A 22,656-nucleotide genomic window follows, 5' to 3' on the forward strand; every position below is an offset into this window, starting at 1 on the left:
TCTCTCCCTCTCTCCCTGCCCCTTCCCCCTTAAAAACATCCCCCCACACACAAATATTAGTTATTATTATTATTGCTGCATGAATACGTGAACAACCAGATAGCCAGTGTTGTTTGATCATTGTTGATAAATAGTTGATGGTTTATGATTACATACATACTTTGTTAACTGATTTCATGAAACAGGACTTTCTGAATCTCATTCAGGATATTTAAAGAGTTTATCATCTTTGGTTAAAACAAATCCTTACTAGATTATTAAAACCTAGATTATTAAAAGAAAGCATTTGCTAAAGAAGTCTAAAGTGTACACCTTTCCCAGGTTCTTATCAAGATGTTTTCTTAATAGCGTGCCCTTTCTTCATGATTTATGTCATGGATATGGCCAGCCTACATGTTCACCAAACTACGTATCACAGAAAATTGAATTCAGAGGCTCATTTGAGAACTCAACTTTTTTTCTGTTAAGCCAGATTTTTTTAAAGATTTTATTATTTTATTTTATTTTATTATTTTTCAATTTTTTTTTTAAAGTAGGCTCCATGCCCCCTGTAGAGCCCAAGACAAGGCTTGAACTCACCACCCTGAGATTAAGATGTGAGCTGAAATCAAGAGTTAGGTGCTAAACCGACTGAGTCAACCACGTGACCCCCTGTTAAGCCAGATATTAAAGAAATATGCAAAAATTTAAATCAGTGTCACTCTTCACACTGAACTTTTTTGTTTTGAAGAATACAGTTGCTTTTTCATAAAGATATGCTATTTTATGTAATGTACAATGGGTATATTATTATTTACAGTAAATGAGTTAATTTTAACATATTTCAGTTTTTTTACAGTTTCAATTTTTAATACAATAAGTATTTTTCAGTATGATTTGCCTAATTAAAGACTCTTTGGGATCCTTACTACATTTTAGAGATGCAAAGGGGGAAGAAAAAGTCCAAGAACCACAGACCTTGTGAATTGTTTGCTAAGATGCATTTCGGTCAGTGCATGTCTACTGGTTGCTTATTTCTTTGGAAAAAGTGTTCTGTGGTCAAATGTATTTTGGGGTGAGCCGCATGCTGTTTTTCCTCTTTGAGATTTATAATACATATCAGATCACCAGAGTCCCTCAAAAGTGTTTCCCAAATGTATCCCAGTGTTTTTTGTCCTCATTTCATTTTTAGCATAACATGGTGTTTTGCCATGGAATATAGCATCCCACTGAACACACTGGCTAATGCACGGTATATGCTACCCTCTCCCAAAAACAAGAAGCAAGATTTATCAAGTACTTGCAGTTACATCTTGTACTTTACTTAGAAGAAGGTCCATGAAAGCTTACCAGTTAATTTGATTGACTCTTCTTTTTTAAAAAGGAAACCACTCATCCTTCATCATTTGATACTATTTTGCTCCTAATCATCAAAGCCGTCTTTACTCTGCAAACTCCTATGTTGGTGAAACTCTGTTTTAGACATTTTTGTGTGTTAATCAGCAGCATCTGCTGCTTGTGTCACAAGACAGGGTAATGTCATCCCCATACAAATCGTCCAAATTGCAGGTTAGTCCTGGCAGCCTTGGCACGAGGCCTGTCACTACTGTTTGGTATTTTTAAATGGCAAAAAATACCTGTGGTGATGCATCATATGCCTTTATAAAACACAGTCACTTCTTGTAACAGAAAGATTTATAAAAAAAAAAAAGAAAGAAAGAAAAAAGAGATTTATAAATGGCAGTGGGTTTTGTTGTATTTTTTTTTTAATGATTCTTTCTTTCCAGTTCTTTGGTTTCCATTGGTTGTGGGCATAACCTTAGTTAAAACAATAAAAGGATTCCATGGTGTGGATGAACATGTTCCTTAGTTAAAACAATAAAAGGATTCCATGGTATGGATGAACATGTTCCTGGCTACTGCTTGATGGGCATTCTTTTCCTAAAAAAATGAGGGTACAATAACCAGCAACAGTTTCCTTTCTGACAACAGTGCCATTCTAAATTTGTACTGAAGCACAGAAGTACAGAGATCACTTCTTTCACTTTCTGTATTTCACGTCTGTGTCAAGGAAAGAATGGAAAAGTCTTAATTTGTTTTAAATACTAAAGAGACAGTAGTTACTATACTTTATGTAGCTCAAATGCTTTTTTTATGTTTTGGTTTTACCAGTTCCTACTTAGAAACTTAATATTTTTTGGGGGGGTGCCTGAGGGGGCTCAGTCAGTTAAGCATCTGCCTTCAGCTCAGGTCATGATCTCAGGGTCCTGGGATTGAGCCCTGTGTCAGGCTCCCCGCTCAGTGTGGAGTCTGCTTCTCCTTCTGCCTCTCCCCTCTTCCTTTCCCTACTAGTATGTACGTGCCCCCAGATAAGTAAATAAAATCTTTAAAAAAACCCTTAATATTGTTTGAATCCTTAATGACTCTCTACTGGCAACTGAAAATCAGTTTTCCCTTATTATTTAAATAATTCAAGCAGAAATACTGTAGCTGTCTTATCCAGTATCTTGGTGTTTTTTGTTTGTTTTTACCATTAAGTAGTTTTAGAAAGGAGGGCTCTTTAAATGTGCAAAAGGACATTCAGTCTACAGGAATTTATATGAGAGCATTTGCAAACTATGCTGGCAGTTCTCTCATAGTTAAATCAACTAGATGAACCAGACTGAAATTAAAGAATAAAGAACCAGAGGGAAGTTACTCTTCAAACGGCAAGAGGCCACCTTTCCATCTTCTTTGACAGTTTATATATATATATATATATATATATATATATATATATATATATATATATATATAAAATTTGTGTGTGTCTGTATTGTAATGTATTTGGGATATCGAAATGTATTGTATGTATTTGGGATATCGAAAATAGGATTGTAGAGCTCTGTGACAGGTTAAGAAGCTTGGTGAAGATGCACACAGGCCATTGTTTGCATATAGTCTATGATATTAGCATTTCCTAGAGGGAAAAGTCACATTTTTGGGTATGCACGTCCAAGGCAGAAAAGGTTATCTTTGAGGGGTTTTAGCTTGCAGTCACAGAGAGCCTTTGCTCAGGACTCAGATGGCCTGAGTTGGATTCCCATCTCTGTCACATATTTGTGGTATTGGGAAAGTGATGTAACTTCTTTGTGACTCAGTTTCTCCAACTGTAAAAAGTCATATAAAATTCCTAGAACAGTGCTTTGCCCGTCATAACTGTATTAGTAACCTATTGCTGTGTAACAAATTACCTGGTGGCTTAAAAGAACAAATACTTATTATCTCACAGTTTCTATAATTAGGAACCAGGGCACATTTTTTTATCTGTCTCAGGCTTGGGATCTCCATAAGGTTGCAGTCAAGCCATTAATTAACTCAGGCTGCAGTCTCATCTAAAGGATGGGAGTGGGGGGAGGGTTGGGATCTGCTTCCAAGCTCACTCTTATACAGACTCCAGCAGACCACATGGGCCCCTCCGCAGGATGGCCTTCGCAGCCTGGCAGCCAGCACCCCTGCCCCCATTATGAGTAACCCTGTAGAGAATATACAAGAGCATCCAGGATGGAAGCCAGTCTTTTTGTCACCTAATTTTGGAAATGACATCCCATTGCCTTTGCTGCCCTCAGTTTGCTAGAGAATGGCTCAATCTAGTCTATTCTCAAGGGGAGAGGACTAGACAAGAGCATGAATGTCAAGAGATGGGGTCATTGGGGTCTATCTTGGGAACTGCCTGTGACAGTTACTTGTGCTTTAACTTGTGTTTTCTATCCACACGTTTGTGAATTTCAGACTTACATAGCCTTCTGTCTACTTGCTGTTGCCCGTATCCTGCTGGCTACTTGATATCTCCCCAGGATGTTTAATGGGCATTTTAGACCTAACATGCAATAATGGAGTGCCCCCCCCCACACACACACCTTCTTCTTCCACCATCTTTTCCATTTTGGTGAATGGGCAGCTCCATTCTTAGAGATGATCTGGTCAAAAACTTAGATGGATCCTCCTCAACTCTTTTCTTTCTCTTATACCACTTGTCAACTTGACCTTCAAAGTACATCCAAAATCTCATCATTTCTTACTATCTCCTCCCCCAGTGTCACACCACGTTAGTAGTCTATGTGTTAGGTGTCTCACCTAACTGTCTGCGGTAGCCTGTTTTACAAGCCTGTAGCCTTGTCCCCTTATGGTCTGTTCTTCACAAGGCACTTCACTTCACTCTATTCACAATTCTCTGGTGTCTTCCTGTATCACTTGGAGTAAAAAGTCAAAGTCTCTGCAATGGCCTACAGGGCCTCTCATGATTATAAAATTATTTTTCTGTATTTAATTGTATAAAATTATATATATGTATATATATGTATATATATGTATATATATGTATATACGTATATATGTATACATACATATGTATATATGTATATGTATGTGTATATATATATATAAACCTACATATGCATGTCTCTGTAAACACATATTTATGTGTTTAATTTTTTAATTAATTAGAATCTATGTTCTGAATTGTGTAAGATGGGGATCTGACTCTTTGCGAATAAAGAGCTCATTTTCCTGGCACTGTTTATTGAATAGGACACCCATTCCCCACTGAAGGGGTATTTCACAATGAAGCTGTTAGGTTTTGCTTTGTTTTTTTCTTTTTCCTGTGCTGTGTCTAATTGTTGGATTTTAGAATAGCGATGTACCTGATAACTCCTAGAAATACAGTTGTGTTTTTAGAGGTCTCTTTTGCTGTGGTATACTCAAATACATATAAAAGCAACTTGAATTCTAATTGGGAATTAATTACGGAAGACATTTACTTACGTCCCTTTATTTGATACATAAGGAGTTACATTCTACTTCAGAGTTGGTGCTTAAACTGAAAAATCCAGTTAGTGGCAAAATTGAGATGAAAAGAAATTTTAAAAAAACAAACACCTCATGGTTTTTGGGCCACTGTTTCTGACACATGTTGATAGAGTATACTTTGCTGCTGCTGCTTGTTTATAACTGTTCAGAAAATTATCGCAAAAATGCTTATTGAATTCCAGACCCTGTAAGGATAACGTCTCGATTGAAATCCTTGTTTATATAGATAACGTTCAGGGTTTAGACAGATCTGTGAATGCTCTAGTCCCCTGGTGTTCTTTTCTTCTTTCTAGACTTGGTCTTATCTCTATTTATAGCTTCAACTGGCAAATAAGAATGGGTAGGCAAAAGGGATTAAACTCAAGCCAGTTTGTTTTTGTTGGTTATCAACAGCACTGCTGAAAAGTTCGCTAAAAGAGGAAAATATTTTGAAATTATTGCTTTAAAAGGAGGTGTATAGAATCTTCACTGGTTTTCTTTTGACAAAAATCATCTCATACTTGGTGCACTATGTGTAATTGAGGGTCTGCGATAAATCACAAAATGAATCACTTCCAGCTCCTTCACGTCGACAGAGATAAGAATGGAAAATCTTGTCACTTAGATCAGTCCTTGTCCCCCCCCCCCTTTTTTTTTCTCCTCTACAAAGAATGTGACTTGCTCCTCTGGACACCTGGCTTTGGCAGCCAGGGTAGGGCCCTGAGCTAATTAGAGAGCCATTCCACCTCTCTCAGATAATTTTGCTCCACTGGATGACAAAATATAACCCAGAAATGAATGTCTTCCTTTAGACAAAACACAGAGAAGAAAGAGAGAAAGGGTGACCCGAGAAGGTCCTGAGCTTCTGGTAAACTTTTCCAACCAACACCGTACATGGTGTTCAGTGAGTCAGTGGGCATGAGTGATTAAACCCTAAGTCTGCTCAAGGCTCAGATGAACCTGCTATGTGCTGCCAGCCTTCCTGGGCCAGCCGCTTCCTTTGCAGAAGAATTTTGAACTAGACGACAGAGACCCTCCCAGTCCTGAAAGACCCAAGATAGCAAGCTGGTAACAAGTGAAAGAAAGGCAGCAATTTATTTTTAGTTAAAAAAAAAAAAGATTAATATCAGCCAATAACATGCAGTGGGCTCGCTGAAATCTTCCTCCTCCCTTCAAAATTCTGTTTTTACCCAAACGGTAAGATAAAGACAGTTTGTCATGCTTTGAACTTCCTGGCTTATGTTGATTTGTAGCAATATGTTACTGTTACACATTTGAGTGGGAGCTGAGTTACATTTCATGAAAGCTGCTCTGGAAACTAATAAAATCGTGACAACCCCACTTTCGGTGGGTATTGATAGCATCAAGAAAATAAAAAAGACTTTGCCATTTTCAGGCAGTCGCCTTCCAACTCAGCTGAAAATATAATGGGCTTAAACTCAACTCACTTGTTTAAACATTACCCAAGAGCAGCTTTCTCTTCCTCCTCAGAAGTTCTAAGTGCCTCCACGCATTTAACCACAGATAGGCACAACCCCCCAAAAAGTCCTTTTCAAACACGTCGAGTCTTCTATAAAGTAATAGCTTCTTCGGAAGGCTTTCAAGGAATCGATTATTCACCTGGTCACCTAGTGAGGCATAAAGGCATGTTTTCTGTCTTACAACTGGGTCATTGGATGATGACCCGGCAGTGGCCTCAGGACCTTTGGAGATGCATAGAGTTGGGCGTGCCAAGTGGGATGCGGTCATCGTAGTGAGAGAGCTGGGTGGCATTCTTGCAGTGCGCTTCCAGAACAAAGGAGGAAGAGCTTGTAAGAGGCTGGAAGGGTCTGCAGACGTCTTTTGAAGACATTTCCAGGTTCTAATGGCCATTGTAAAAAAAATCCAAACAGGAATACCCGGGTGGCTCAGTGGTTGAGCATCTGCCTTTGGCTCAGGGTGTGATTCCCGGGGTCCTGGGATCGAGTCCCTCATTGGGCTCCCCGCAGGAGCCTGCTTCTCCCTCTGCCTATGGTTCTGCCTCTCCCTGTGTGTGTCTCATGAAAAAATAAATAAAATTTAAAAAAAACAACAACAACAGAGGAGTGGACTGAGCAGTGGGAGAAGCTAGAACAAACCAGTGACCAGTGATGTTGTAAGCTCACAAGGCAGAGGAGTACTTTTCAGAGCCACCACCTTGTCACCACACAGTTCCACTGTGTAGGCTTTGTCAGCTGCTCTGAGTGGGGGTAAAGAGGCATGCATATTTTAACCATTCATTTCACATTTCAGCGTGTAAAGTAGACGCTGCCTTCCAACTTGGCTGGGGCAGTTCTTTATCGAGATTTATCGAGTCAGAGTGAAAACCCGTCAATCACCTATTTGTGGCGCAAAATCGAAAATTTCCTCTAACACTTTATCTTTTCTTTGTTGTGCAATCCTAGCAGCCCTGTGTTTAAAGATATTAATATTAGCTCGGTGAGTCTGAGTCCTTAATGGGCAGAATCAGATGAATTTTAATTTGAAACAAACCTTTCTCTACTTTCTACCCTTGATAAGTGCATGTCAGTTATCTTTAATTATTCAACATTAGGAATTCTTCTCTGGGTACTTATTTCAGCTAGTAAACTTGAAATTTTGCAGGCACATTCCTAGTAGTATATATAATTTTCGAGATGTCCTACCTACCCCGGCAGGTGCTCTGTTTTCTTTCTTCCTCTCCCCTCCTCCACCTTCTACTATTTCAGGGCACCATAGGTAGATCAGTTGTGTGATAGCATCGTTCTGATAATTAACATGCTTGTTTGAGGTTATAAAATATACATCTGAGAGAGGCCAGGGATTTCCCCCTGAATATCAACTAACTGCTTGAAGTGGCATTTTTCATTCTGACTTGTTTTGTTTTCTTTTCCTGTAGCATACTGGAGCAAAATGAAAGAATTTGTTCTGAGGCCTCAAAAGTAGTGCTGCTACGGACCATGAGCAAGAAAGGGTGGACTTCAGCCTGCACGGATGGTCTTGAAACACAAATAGTTGTGGGTAAGTCATCCAAAGGACTTGGCATTCATTAGCTCTAGATTTCATCAATCATCATTTATTTGGTGTCTCAGGACATCTTAGTCGAGTGCAGGGTTATTTCTCTACAACCCAAGCAACAGGCTGTGTGAGAAAATGTTGTTCTAGTGGTGGAGAGCCAAGAGAACAATGAAATTGACTTAGCATGTTTGTTTCTAAAATTTGCAGAGTAAAAAAAAACAAAAACAAAAACAAAAAATAAAATAAAATAAAATTTGCAGAGTAGCGGGATCTGAGTACAAAGCTTCTGTGGTTAGAAAAGACCAAAAAGAAGGGAAAAAGCACCCCCAAACAACTGAACGCACAACCAACCAACCAACTACATCTTCCAGACATTCCTTTTAGCTGAGAGGGTAAGGGATTAATCACACATGAGACGGTCGATTCAAGCTGATGGCAGATTTGTTACCCTGCAGTGGAGTATCAGTGAGGGCAAGGTGAGAAGCACTGGGATTTTCCAAGTCTTACTCAACACGTATTTACTGAGCACCTTTTAACTACGCATGGTGCCCGCATGAGAGCCTTGATCTGGAGGTGAAATTTAAGTCCTCCAAACTATAAAGAAACAATAAATAAATGCCAAGCAAGACACCAAAAATGCTGTGGATTTCCAAGGAAGTTTCACCAGCCTCATTGATTATAGTTCTTAGAAACAGTCCTCAAATGGAAGCTGGTTCTGCCCACCTTTGTTGACCTCAGACAACTTACTCATCCTCAAGGAATGAGTCACTTCTAAAAACTCCAGTGCGTGCCTCGGTGACCTCCAAGGTCTCTTGCAAATCTAAAAATGCCATAGTTCACTCTGCTGAAATTAATTAAATCATCATCCCCTTTGATTCTTGCTCCGCCGAATCCATGGTGAGCCCTTGGCAGGTCATCTTTGGCTCATTGGATGCACCAGTGGTGGAGAAGGAGCCAGGCACTCTGGGGTCCCTTTTCCCTCCTTCTCCCTACGATCTTGTGAACCAGCCCTTTGGTCAAACAGGCCTTGTGGTGTCTGTGGTTAGTAATGCATTCCCTTGCGGCGTTAAAGACAAAGTGGCACATTGTTATATGAATATAATATAATATATTTGTCCTTTAGTTTCCTGTCGGGGATCTAACTCTTCCTTCTCTGTTCTGTTTGCTGTCAGTGTCTTATGGGTTTTCTACCAATACTTGAACCCTGTGGAGTCCCAAACTTTGTTTTAAATTGAACATAATTTATTATTTTTTCTTTCTCACTAACCATCCCTTTTCCGGAGCAGAGCTATGAATGACACTTTAAATGATGCTCAGATGTCACTCTTGTTAGCAGCTGGCTGTCTGCCTCAGAGTGGTGCATTATTTGGGTTTCGTGACAGCATTTTTTTTTTTTTTGTCTTACAAATGTGAAATCATGAAGTGCAGGAAACCACATGAATGTGGCAGAATGAAAATGCGAACATCGTATTATCTGGAAATGCCAATGTTACAATTCTCCTGGTGACAGTGTCCTCCTTGTACTCAACCTAGGAAGCCTGTTTACCTGCTGGGTGGCAGTCCTCTAATTCATGGCTTTGTCTTCACGCATATATCTGCCATGGCCCCCTTGTCACGCTGAATCAGGAGGTTTGGTGTAGATGATTGGGCTGTTTCTCGCTAAGCAGGACCTGCCTGCCTGACCATTGAGCCTGTCTCACCTTCACCCTCTTCCTGGAATGCGCAGGCCTCTGAACTCCTGGAACATTTAGAACGTGCATCATAAAAAAAAAAAAAAAAAGAAAAAAGAAAGAAAGAAAGAAAAAAGAAAAATCTAGGGCTGTGTATTGCCTTGTGGGTGATTGCTATCACCCCGTCTGGGTTGCACACTCACTGAGGGCAGGAATCAGGTCTAACCCAGCGTTTCTGTGGTCTGGCCCCAGGATCTCCTGCAGCCAAGCCACCTGTGCATGTGTATTAAAGTTGCAGATTCAGCAACACTGGGCGCAATGAGTCAGAATTTCTGGGGATGTGGAGCCTAAGAGACTCACCACAGAGAAGTCTTGCACACCGAGGTTTGTGAGCAGCTGCCTGTGTCCGCTCCCTCAGCCTCTGGGCCTCCTCACCTGCAGCATAGGGTCTAGCTCTCAGCACGTCGCAGGTGCCCAGGCGATATTTGGTCTAATAAGCAGCATCCAGCCACCAGGGTTGCATTCATTCTTCAGTGGCTTTTAGCCTTTTGGGGATGTGAAGTCTAGATATTCTCTGATCCCATAGAAACCCCGTTTTGTCCAAATGTGTCAAGTCCCCTCAGTCAGAGGCTGTTCTGGAAACCTTTTTGTCTCCTTCTCTTCAACTGGTGGTGGTTCTGACTGTCCCTATTAGTGGCGGTGGCCCCTGCCCACGCACAGTCCAGAAGTCATGTCGACTCTGGGGGAGGGGACCGGAATCTCAGGACAGAAGGGGATCGGAGGTGGGAGCAGTGCTGTGGGAACCTAGACGCTGTAGCCTCGGATCCCAAGGCCACGCCTGCTGCCCTTGGCAGTTTCTTTTGAACGCTGTTTCTTTCAGCTGTTAGGGCGCGCAGGTTGCCCATTTTGGTGGCAGGAGAGCGATCCCATTGCTGAAAGGGATAAAGTAAAGCTGCAGTGGACACACATCAAAGCATCCCCAGTGCCAGCAGCAGATTCAGGATTTGAATCTGATGACAACAGACTGCAGTGGCCACACGGGGCCCCCTCCTGCCCTCCTCCACTTGCTGCAGCAAGGGCACCCCTGGCCTTGGACGCTCCAGAGGAGATTTGCAGGGCGGTTTTTGCTTTTAGTGCAATTCCTCATGCCCTTGCTGCCAGATCCAGCCCTGGTAAAAGACCTAACAGAAACCAAACAGAAGAACTCGGGAAGTCTAGCCAGCCTCTAAGGGAACCAGTGAGCTAATTGGGAAACTTATTAGCCATTAAGACAGCCACTTCCAACTGCATTGAAGCTTTTTTTTTTTTTTTGCAGCGTTTGTTTGTATGTTTGTTTGTTTGTTTTTACTCTTGCTTAGTCAGTTTCATTTAAGAGAAGTTGTGTCGACCTTGGATTAAGTTTGTATTAAAAGGCATATTCAGGGGGCGCCTGGATGGCTTAGTCGGTCGGTTAGGAGTCTGCCTAACTTCGGCTCAGTCATGATCCTGGGGTCCAGGGATCAAGCCCCACATCGGGCTCCCTATTCAGCGGGGAGACTGCTTCTCCCTCTCCCTCTGGCTTGTTCTCTCTCTCTCTCTCTCTCTCTCTCTCGCCATCAAATAAATACATAAAATCTTTAAAAAAATAAAAGGCACCTTCAGGCACAGCAGCAGGAAGTGTCTTCTCCCAGGTGTCCATCTAATTTTGTCAACAGGAGGTTTGGAGAGAAGGAAGGTATAACAATGTGTTGGGAATTTTTTTTTTTTATTTTCATTCTCAGCTAAGGTAAGAAAAGAAAGCACAGATTTCCAAACAAAGCAATATTGAGACCAAAAGAGGCTATTCTTTTTTTTTTTTTTTTTTTTTTGCATACGTGCTTCATTGAAACCTGATTAGGTTTTCTCTGTATAGCCTCTTGCAGTTGGGTTGGGGTGTGGGCTGGCTTTGTGAGGCAGGAGGCAGGGGCACAGGCTATCACTCATGCAAGAGAAGTGTACAGTTGTTGGCATTGGTGCCTGAACCTTCATTAAAGGTCTTTTTTTTTTTTTAAGATTTTATTTATTTGCTCATGAGAGACACAGAGAGAGGCAGAGACACAGCCAGAGGGAGAGGCAGGCGAAATATATGGAATATTTCCTTACAAATAGTCAGCCATTGTTGGGAAAGCAAAGAGCTGATTCTAAAAAAATATTTGACTACATCACTTGTGTTCTTTACCATGTGGCATTCTCCAAAACTGCAGATTTTCCGAATGGCTTCCTAAACCTTAGGCACTGCTTTTGGGAGGCAGATAGACATAGGAAAAGAGGCAGATCAGTACCCCCCCTCCCCCCACCAAAGATCATCGCTGGAAAGCTCTTTAAAGGCTTTGTCGCTTAGAAAAGTTAGATCCCCTTCACTGTCATACATGACGTTCTGTAAAACAGTACCAAGCATGCCTTCTGTGAAATACGTGAAAACTCACTCCTCTTGCTGATACTGTCACGGGCTAATAACATCAGTCCTTTGGAGAAGCTGTGTGGTTGGGTATAACTGAGTGAAACCACACCAGTTCAGGAAATGCAGTGAATGGTCCTATAATAGGCATCATCAAAACAGATGGTGATTAACTTGGAAGGTACCCTTCCTTGGTGACAGTTTGAAAGCTTGGAAAGGAGGTGTTTGCTATGCATCAAAAGAAATCAGGATGAAACTGCCACATTGGCACATGGTTGGAATGAAAACAGAAAGAAACCCACCGGAGCTCCTTACTGCACATGCTTTTCCTGAAGACCTCATCATCACATCACGACATCGTTACCAATTCTGTTCTCCTGATGAACATAGCTCTCTTTTCCTCTCGGAGCTTAAGATCATCGGCTTCCATCTTCCTCCCAGATAGCTCCAATTGGGTTATCATAGGTGCCTCTGACTTTTTTCTATACCTCCTCCTGTTACTGCCCTGTCCCCCTTTATGGGTTCCTTGTCTTGAGAAACAGCATCAGCATCCAGCCAGTCATCGATGCTGGACACCACCTTCTCTTCCTATGCTTTGTCCCTTGACCACACACTAGAGTTTTGCCTCAAATGTATTTCATGGTCTACCACTCTTCTCCATTCCCCTGCCCTTGGTCTGTTTCTGCTGTTAGCATCACTTGCCTGACTACTGCAGCCACCTTCCAGAAAGTACTTCTACCTTATGTCTATCCTTCCTATATTCCATTCATCCTATGATTTTGAGGGTTGTCTTCCCAAAGAAAGGGTCTGATTGAATTACTACCATTCCTGAAAACCCTAGGTGGCACTTGAAGTATGTAATACAATGTGAGCCTCAAATTCATCCTTCATGGGCAGCCCTGGTGACTCAGTGGTTTAGCCTCTCCTTCGGCCCAGGGCGTGATCCCGGAGACCTAGGATCCAGTCCCATGTCAGGCTCCCTGCATGGAGCCTGCTTCTTCCTCTGCCTGTGTCTCTGCCTCTCTCTCTCTCTCTCTCTGTCTCTCATGAATAAATAAATAAAATCTTAAAAAAAAGAAATTCATCCTTCATAATTGTGTGTGCAATTGATCACACATCAATACACATTGATTACGAAATCATGATGAAAATATGTGCGTGTCAACAAAGATGAAAAGTAAATAAAGCAAAAATGAAGATGTTTGTAGTATTAGTTCAATTGGTACTTGATTTAAGAATGATACTCCTCTGGTATTTTCCATAGGAATGAGTGAGTATGATGAAGTAAAAGGAAAAATTTAAAGGATTTTGTTAGTTTCCATTTTCCTACAAGATAAAATGGTGAGTCCTTTGCATGACATTCAAGATCCCTAGGAATTCATTGTCAGCTCACTATTTAGATCTCATCCCTCCCTCCCATCTTCCCCACATGGCATTTCTTCCCTTTCTACATATACTGTGTTCTTTAGCAGCCATGCCTTTTTTCATGTTGATTCTTCTGCATGTAATTCTGTTTCTCCACCCAGTGAACTTCTCATTCATTGATGCCTACTGGGAATGTCTCCTCTTCCTGTGTTAGCTCAACGGATTGCAGTTCTTTGATGATGCAGCCATCTCTGTGGATGATCCGTGAGGGTGGAGATTGGTTTATTTTTAAACCTTGTGTTCTAAGTAGTAAACCCATTCCTGCACATAATATAGCTTAATATTTGTGGAAGGTAAAAAGAAAGAACTCATTGAGAAATATACAAGTAACCCTTCAGGTAAGATTTCAAATGTTTCGGATAAGCTTTTTTTCAAAAAAATTACAAAAAGTTCGTATGTTGAGTTAAACGATTTTTACAAAAGCAGTTGGACTCAGCATCGTAGCACTTTAAGTAAACTTGTAGGGTGAATCGTTGGTATTTGAAACTTCTAACATCAGGTAGAGTCACTTCAGCTTCTCAGAAGCCATATTTGCGAAGTGACTAGAAATTGCTTTTCAAACTATTTTGTGCCATGAAAAAATCATATTGGCCAAATCAGAAATCCACCAAAATGACACATTCAGTGTTGGCAACATAATACGAATATGTGGTATTTTTTTCTTAAGGGAATTTAAAAAGCCAAGACTGGGTAACATTAAAGGATTGATATAACATTTTCAGTTCTGAAAGGCTATTCTACTCTAGAAATATACTTGTTACTATTTTTTCATTTCTAAGAATTCTGTTTGGTTAAAATTGCAAAGGAGAAAAAAATATCTTGGCTTAAACAAAATGAAAAGTCATCTCCAAAATTAATTTGGCATCCTCAAAAGTTCCTTTTCAAAGGGAAGAGGAGGAGGTTTTTTAATATCACATGTTAAAAATGCCACTAAAAAAAATCATCATTTGCACTTGTGAGCAAGAATTTCAGAATGCTATTTAATGGAGAGCAGTGTGTGAGGCATGTTTTGCATCTTTTTAAACAATATTTTGACACTGGGGGAAGGCTGTTTAATAGTATAGATTATTTTGTGATCTATATTGTACATATCATCTCTATTTTTCCTATTAATGTTTTAGTTAGAGTCAGTTAAGTTGGAATAGATCATTTGTTTCAAATTTGCCACTGTTCTGTGTGATATTTTTACCCAACCTTCGTTTGCTGGCCTATGAAATTATGACAAAAGCTGAACCATTGTTAGAGTAACGAATTAGGGATATTGATCAGCCCACATGTACTGATCGACTGCTCACTTGAAAGTCTTAAATACCACACCATTTGGAAGCATCTCATGGAAGGTGATCTACATCTATTTTACAGACGAATCTTTGCTGAATTTATTATTTTTCTGTCCTGTGCCTCACATTTATTTAAAAGCCTGGTCATTTGGCCGTATAGAAGGTCCACCAGGAAGTATGTATACCTGAAGCCATCAGCATATTGTCAAGTATACTTCCGTTGTGTGTATACATACATACATACCATGGCTAAGGGGAGCGAATGCAGATTCGCAGCTCGCCTTTAGCTATTCTCATTATTTAGCTGCAGTGAAAGCAATTTTCATTACAGCTTTGGGTGCTTCCTGGATAGTAGTAGGTGCTATCTTGAATTGTCCTTCCCAGACCACATATATGGGTCCCCGTGGCGATACTGTGGCTGTGGCCTATGTAAGGCTGCCTGGCGCTGGTTAAAGCAGAAGGGTCTGTAAGCACGAGTTTCCTCAATGAGGAAGGCTGCTTGGTGGAAGACAACCCTTCATGAGACTCTAAGGATCTAAAGATAGAACAGAATTGCTTGATGGATCTCAAAGTTTGAAAACCCAGCCTCGAGAAAACTGATTACTGTCCTCATAGATTGGGTTGGTTTGTTTGCTTGTTTTTTTTTTTTTTTTTTTTTTTTTTCCAGCAGTACCTAATCCATCGCTATATTGTGGTTGGAAAACAATGTAATGTATTGTTGAAGAGTGTAGGTTCTTGGGGCAGATTTCCTGGGTTTGAGTACAAATCTGCCTCTTGGTAGCTGTGTAACGCTGAGCAAATTTATTTAACCTCTTTGGGTCTCAGTTTATCCACCCATGAAGTAGGAAAATTAAAGCAGCATCTATCAAAGCTGTAAAACCTACATGAGTTCATGCCCATAAAGCTTTTTTTAAAAAAAAAAAATTAGCTGTTACGGTTACGTTACTTTTGTGATATTCAGTTAGACAGCTACACAGCTTGTACTAAAAATTTTCCAACCTTTATTCGTGGGTACCTTCCTTCAAACTGAATTTATGAGTTTTTCCTCTGTGAGGGGAAGGTGAATATGGGAGTGAGCCCAGTCAGGGAGGGTGAGAAAATGCGGTGGGAACACAAAGGAGTGAGATAGTTGGTCTAGTTATGAAGTGGTGAGGATAAGGAGGGGGCGTTTTGAGCTAGATGTTGAAGTATGGCCCAGATCCCAAATGGCAGGAGGCTAAGGGAATGAAGGTGAGAAGAAAGAGGGCGGTGTGTGTTTGAGGCACATCGTGGACTGGCTTGGGTCCAGTGAGAGGTGTATGAAGTTAGAACAGTGAGGGATTGGGAGGAACGAGATTCCTTTAATAATGATGGTAATATAATAATTAGTGTGAACTATTAATTGACTACCTTACACCAGCTTCTGTGAGTGGTGTCTTACAGCATCTTACAACGTAGTTAGTTAGCCCATTTGACTGGTGAAAACAATTGGTTTAATCCTATCCTAGGGGTTGGAATTTTATCTCAAGTGGCAGAGAGCCATTGAAGATTGTGGAATGGAAGAAGTTCATGATCAGACTTAGCACTGATGTACTCATCTGCTCTATTAGACTCTAAGTTCCCTCAAATTAAAGGCAGGTCTCCTACCGCCCTATGTCCCCTCAAGGAGTAGCACTGGATCTTCAGCATGGTGGATACTCCATAAATACTGGGGTATATTTTAAAAGCTTCTTCAACAAAACTTAGGAGGCCCTTTTTCGACATTTTCTCTTTTAAAGAGGAAACTAATTGATCTGAGTATGGTTAATAAACTAATTCCTTTGTGCTTATACATGTTTCATCTCATCTGATCCTCACAAAAACTTTTACAAATAATGAGTCTGACTTTTACATTTAAATTATATGTTATTATAGTGGATGAGGTTATTGGTGCTGAAGACTGTCACAGGGCTTGTAGAAAGAAAGCTAGGATTTGAACCCTAGACTCCCTGACCCCTTGCCTGTACTCCGTCTTCACTCCTACCTCTGCTGAACCACTTCTGATTTCCAATATGCACTAGGGTTATTTTTTTCAATGCTTTAAGGCCACTTTGCTAGCACTCTGTTGCTTTCAGAGAAAGTAAAGCCCCACAAGGACCTAATCTACTTTGTAGAGGCTGATGGGAAAGAAATTATCTTCAACTGTCCTCAGGACCAGCATCCTTCTAAATGACGCTGCTGGCAGGTGGCCATTTCTAGGAGCCCATCAAATTAGCCACTTGGAAGAGCCTGGCGTCCTTTGTTGGGTACCATGCAGAGTGAACTTGCTCTTCACAGTAAAACAGAGTTTGGGGGTGAGTACATTGCAAGAACCCTAGATATTTAAGGGAAGCACTTTGCTTCATCCATCTGACTGACACCAAATTTATTACACTAAAAACCACTCAGCAATAGGCAGAGCAGCATGTGTTTCCAAACGCTGCCTAGAATTTGCAGTGACATGTAGTGAAAGGGGAAGTTCAGGACCAGCTATCAAAGGTCATAGCCCGTGGACTTACAGGCACACATTATGTAAATTCAACCTAACTCTGTATTAACCTGACAAGTTGTGGAGTAGTTTTCTGCTCTATGAAATTGATCCTCAGTAAGATTCTCCAGAGTATCAGATCTACTTAATGCATTTAAATCAGTACTTGTAAATTCTTGACAACCATGCTGGGGCTGATTAGCAGAGGCTTATCTCACCTGCAGCTGTACCCACTTTGCACGAATGGATATGGTTTTCTCTCTTTTCCTAGTGGGTATCCACATTGGTCTCACCCCTTCCTTTGCCTGGCACTGCCATCAGCCACGTGGGAGAGTCAGCGAGCTAACAGTACTCTGTCTTGGGGACATAGCCATCAATCCAGCACCCCACTTTGATTTTTAAATATATATATGATTAAATATTTAATATTTAAATATATATTTAATATATTAATTTAATTTGATTAATTAATTTGATTTGATTTTGATTTGATTTTTAAATATATATGATTAAATATTTAATATTTAAATATATTTAATATATTTAATATTTAATATTTAAATATATATGATTTTATTCATTCATGAGAGGCATAGAAAGAGAGAGAGGTAGAGACATAAGCAGAGGGTGAATCAGGCTTCCTGCAGGAGCCCAATGTAGGACTTGATTCCAGGACCCCGTGATCATGACCTGAGCCAAAGGCAGATGCTCAACCACTAAACCACCCAGGCATCCCAATATATATATTTTTAATTGCGGTAAATACATATAACATATAACATAAAACTTGCTGCTCTAACCATTTATAGGAGTACAATTCAGTGGCTTTAAGTACACTCACGATTTTGTGCAATCATCAGAGATTTTCATCATTGCAAACAGAAACTTGTACCTATTAAACACTTACTCCCCATTCCTTTCTCTCCGCAGTTCCTAGTAACTTCTACTCTACTTTCTTCAGTGATGAATTTGCCTATTTTAGCTACCACAGATACTTGGAATTATACAGTATGTGTCTTTTTACATCTGGTCCTTAATTTATTTTTAACACAGGATTTCTAAATGAACTTTTCTCATGTATTCAGTTTTAATACTTCATTGTATTAGTAATTATCAATAAGATATAATTCTCATTCTAACTTCAGGAAAGAAGGTCCTGTAAGAATATGAGTAAGCAGCAAAATTTCAGTTATAAAATAAGTAAGTCACAGAGATTGAAAAGTACAGCCCAGGGAATATAGCCAATAATATGGTAATAATGTTGCATCGTGACAGATGGTGACTACTCTTACCTTGCCAGCACTGATGTACAGAACTGTTGAATCAATATGTTGCACACCTGAAACTAATATAACATTGTATGTTAATTATACGGCAATTGAACAAAGGAATATGAGTAAACAGAAGACATAGAAAAAATATTTTCATTAGTACACTGAAGGAAAAAATATTTGTAAGGCAAAATTCAAATGCCTAATAGGTGATTTCACATTCATCCTTTTTTTTTTTTTTCACATTCATCTTTGAGGTTGATCTTCCCTTGCTTGGGTTTCGCCCCTTTTCAGCCCGAATCCTCTGCAGAATTCCTATAGGCAGTTTTGCATTTCCGTAATGCCTCCTGGGGAGAATTTGGCATTTGTTAGATACCATCTTTGGGCTGACTTGCCTTTTATTCTTCTTTTCGTTGATTTTTAAATTAATCATCCCGTATACTTGCCTCTGTCCAACAGCAGGCAGAAACATGTGATGACTGCCCTTGGAAAACTGGTGAATCACAGCCCTCTGCTTGCGGTGATGTTCCGCAAAGCAGAAGTATTCCTTTCTGCATAGAAACAGAAGCATTGTGATTTTACTGCAGCAGTGAAATTGTAGTAGAGGTGAACATAAGTCTTCTTCTATTTACATCTTTAATGAGCCACAATTAAAAGTAGTGGGTTGGCGTGTCAGAGTGAATGTGTTATTTTCAGATTTCTATTCTAGGAATTGCCACTGCTGGTCTAAGCTGCACTTCACTGGCACCCTGGAGCTCCGAGAGCCTTAAGAAAGAAAGCCCAGAAAGGTCTAATCTACTTCCTGAAAGTTAATGGAACAGTAATGACTTTCTGCTGTGCTAAGGTAGAGATTTGCCTCAAATCCCAGACGCCTATGATTTTAGAATCTTCTGTCACGATACATCTTTTTCTTCTGGTGAAAGGCTCCATGGATTGATTTAATGTTGAGGCACTCAGAGATTTTTCTCACTTCTCATTTTGTCTTGCCATCACGAAGATGTACTGAGGTGCTCTCCCTGCATGGGATACCTGGTGTGAGGCAGAAACTCACATTGTAAGAGGGCCTCTCCCCACCTCTGACTGAGCCTAGACTCAAGCTCATTCATCTCAGGGGCACTCTACTGTGTTAGACCACTCAGCACTGCCCTTCCCCATCTTGTCCACACCCAAGGATAATTGCCGAGTTTAGCTGTACTGTGATGGCTAATCTGACACACTCTCTTAGGAACCCTTAGTGGGTCTCCACAGATTATGCATTGCGGCCAAATAAATTACTCTGGACAAGAGTATTTCTTGACAAAGTAGTAAAGCCACATATTGGGATTCATGCAGTAGTTCAATAGCTCATTTAAAACATCAAGTGTAAATATTTCCGTTTACCTGGTTGAGCTGGGCAAAAATGTGCATGGGAGTATTTGCAGTTTAGTGTTGAAGAAGACTGTAAGGAAATACATAGATCTTGGCCATTGGCAGTTGTCCCCACCTTTGTGTTGCTTGTGTACAATCTGAATGTGTCATGAACCAGGCACTCTTGTTTTGGAGCTGGTGATGCTTCAGATTTGCAGCCCCTCACTTCCACAGTCCCCTCCGTAGACCTGGTATCAAATTCTAGGTTGCTAATTTTGTGAACTCTTTCTGAAAGACCCACCCACCAATACTCTCTTTTATTCCTTTACTAACTTTTTATAAGCTTCAGACCCCACATACTGGATCTACCAGTCTGATTAAGAGTGTGCATAAACCATGCCTATGCATATGGTAATTAAATAAATTTACTTCATACTCAGTTGTGAAATTCCCAAAAATCTGCCAGCCCACAAAATAGGAAAATTAAGGGGCTGTGCAGAACCTTTAATATTGTCACCAGTTGTCTCCAAGGAAATTTGTATCTTGGACATTTAGCAAATAATAATGTTTAACTGATAGTGATTATGTCCTAAAATTTCCCAAAGCGATGACTAACAGTTATGAATCACATATTCCTGGGAATCTCCCTTCCCCCACTTGCCATTTGCCTGGGGCAGTGTACAGTGTATCAGAGTTTCTTAGGAGTTTAGTACAGTTGAACTATATATAGCTTCTTATCTTCTCCCCATGCCACTTAAAGAAAAATTAATTTAATGGCTATTTTTGAAACATTTTTTCCTAGCTTGACATGGTTATCTGAAGATAAATAATTTTCCCTGCTAAGGAGTCACTTGTTACAGGTGACTCTGGTTTGAGAAACAGCTGTTGAATTCTAGTCTACTAAATTAATTTCTTTCTCCCTTTTCCAAAGAGTGGTTTTATGGTTCTCAGTCTTTTTGGTAGGTGTAAAAACTAGTTTGTCTAGATTTTTTTTTTAAATATACCTGGGATTCAAGCTATGGCATTTCCCTGAAATAGTACTGCCATGGCCTGGGAAGAAAAGACCCCAATTAAATAAAACCCATTTTTTAAAAAAGAAGAAGAATGAGAGGGCACCTGGGTGGCTCAGTGGTTGAGTGTCTGCCTTTGGCTCAGGTCGTGATCCTGGGGTCCCGGGATTGAGTCCCACATCAGGCTCACCACGCGGAGGTTGCTTCTTACTCTGCCTATGTCTCTCTCTGTCTCTCGTGAATAAATGGATAAAATGTTAAAAAAATAAAAAATAAAAAGGATGAAGTATTTGTCTATAAAAAGCTTCTAAATTTTTTTTAAAAGATTTTATTTATTTATTCATGAGAGAGAGAGAGAGATCCCGGGACCCCAGGATCATGCCCTGGGCCAGAGGCAGGCACTAAACCACTGAGCCACCCAGGGATCCCCAAAAGCTTATAAATTAATGATATTTATTAACCATTGAAATTTTTTATTAGTCAGATATCTTAAGGGTGGACTGATGTCAAAGACCATTAGGGGGGAATGAAAGATGGCATAGGCAGAAGGTCCATATGCATGATGCAGAGCAGAATGACCATGAAGTACAAAATCGCCAAATATACTTTGTCCTACCTGAAAATGTAGGCCTGTTCCAGTGGCCTGCTTGCCAATAAAACTTACCTTGATGACTTAGGCACAGTGGAGGGCCAGGAAGGGGGGAAAAGCAAGCAGATTGGATGATGTAGAATTAGAAACTCGACTGCTTTGGGGAGAGGGGGGTGGCCACACCATCTAGGTTTCGGTTTTTGCTATACCACAAATTTTGTGACCTTTGGAAAGTTGTGAACCTTTCTGGAACAGTTTCCTCCTCTGTAAGAGGAGGACAGGAGCCCGGATAATCCTTGGAGGTTCTGTCCACTGTGACATTCTGTATCTGAGGATTAAAAGACAACAGATTTACATGGGAAATGAGAAGGGTAAGAATAGAAGCAGAGCATGTGGAAGGGGGGCAGGTATGTAAATGGTGGTCTAGCACACATGGTGGAAATACCCCTGGTGTAAATTCAGGTGTGCATCTCTCTCCATGGGCAAGTGACTTTTACTGGGGGAACTACATGCTGGCTGAGCTCTGGGGCAACTAATATGCACCTGCACTATACACCCTTCAGAAAACCATATTTCCCCTGCATGGCCTGTGCTCCTTGCCCTTCCCCTGGCATAGGAGGCTTTGTATCTGTGCTCAGGGCTATGCTGCTTCTTGTCCTCATCAGCTCACACATTCTCACCTCTGCTTCAGTCATACCTTCAGGAAGCTTCTGGATGTGCTCATGAACCACAGTAGGTTGCCCTTCTCATTCTAAAGCCCTGTTGAAATTTTCTCTCTAAAAAAAAGAAATTTTCTCTCTGCAAATTTAGACGTATTTATTTATCTTATTGCTGTCCCACTTCAAGAATCAAATACAATTATTTCTTTTTGCCTGAACTCACACATCTGAATGAGCTTTTGTAATTAGCAGAGTGGGCTAAGGCAGAAGTACTCGAGTCCTTGCCAGGTTGTAACTTTGTTGTTTGGTTCCCACTGAACATCCTCACATCCTCAAGTTTCTGGGCAATGTATAAGAATAGCTCCTGATCCCCAGAATTTAGTCATCAAGTGATGCAGACCAATGCAATGGTAACACAAGTCACAGAGTAATATTAATAGCAATGTGAATCAAAGCAATAGACATTTTCTGAATACTTACGGTGTACCCAGTACCAGGCTCATAACCACTTTACATGGACTAAATGGGTGTGTCTTCATACATACACACAGCATAAAAATAAATGTTTAGTTCTCACAACTCTGAGAGATTGGAATTATTATTATCCTCCTTCTACAGATGAGTAAACTGGGGCCCATTTAGAAGAAATAACTTGGCCAAAGTTACAGGTTAGGGATATGTAG

At 40.4% G+C, this 22,656-nt stretch overlaps 1 protein-coding gene and 1 long non-coding RNA gene across 14 annotated transcripts in view; one reads left to right on the forward strand and one right to left on the reverse strand.

Annotated features, from left to right (window-relative positions):
- ATXN1 (ataxin 1) overlaps window positions 1-22,656 on the forward strand; it is a 413,109-nt gene that overhangs the window by 97,616 nt on the left and 292,837 nt on the right. For all 13 annotated transcript variants that reach the window (XM_072814248.1, XM_072814235.1, XM_072814236.1 and 10 more), the window contains one exon: window positions 7,703-7,824. The gene's annotated coding sequence lies outside the window, so the exon portion shown is untranslated. The remainder of the gene's footprint in view (window positions 1-7,702; window positions 7,825-22,656) is intronic.
- LOC140626451 (uncharacterized) overlaps window positions 1-22,656 on the reverse strand; it is a 30,387-nt gene that overhangs the window by 5,711 nt on the left and 2,020 nt on the right. The window contains exons 2-3 of the long non-coding RNA XR_012025597.1: window positions 21,390-21,642; window positions 18,390-18,442 (exon numbers count right to left, since the gene is read on the reverse strand). This is a non-coding gene — a long non-coding RNA (uncharacterized lncRNA). The remainder of the gene's footprint in view (window positions 1-18,389; window positions 18,443-21,389; window positions 21,643-22,656) is intronic.

Source organism: Canis lupus, chromosome 37 (genome assembly GCF_048164855.1).
Source record: "Canis lupus baileyi chromosome 37, mCanLup2.hap1, whole genome shotgun sequence".
NCBI lineage: Eukaryota > Metazoa > Chordata > Mammalia > Carnivora > Canidae > Canis > Canis lupus.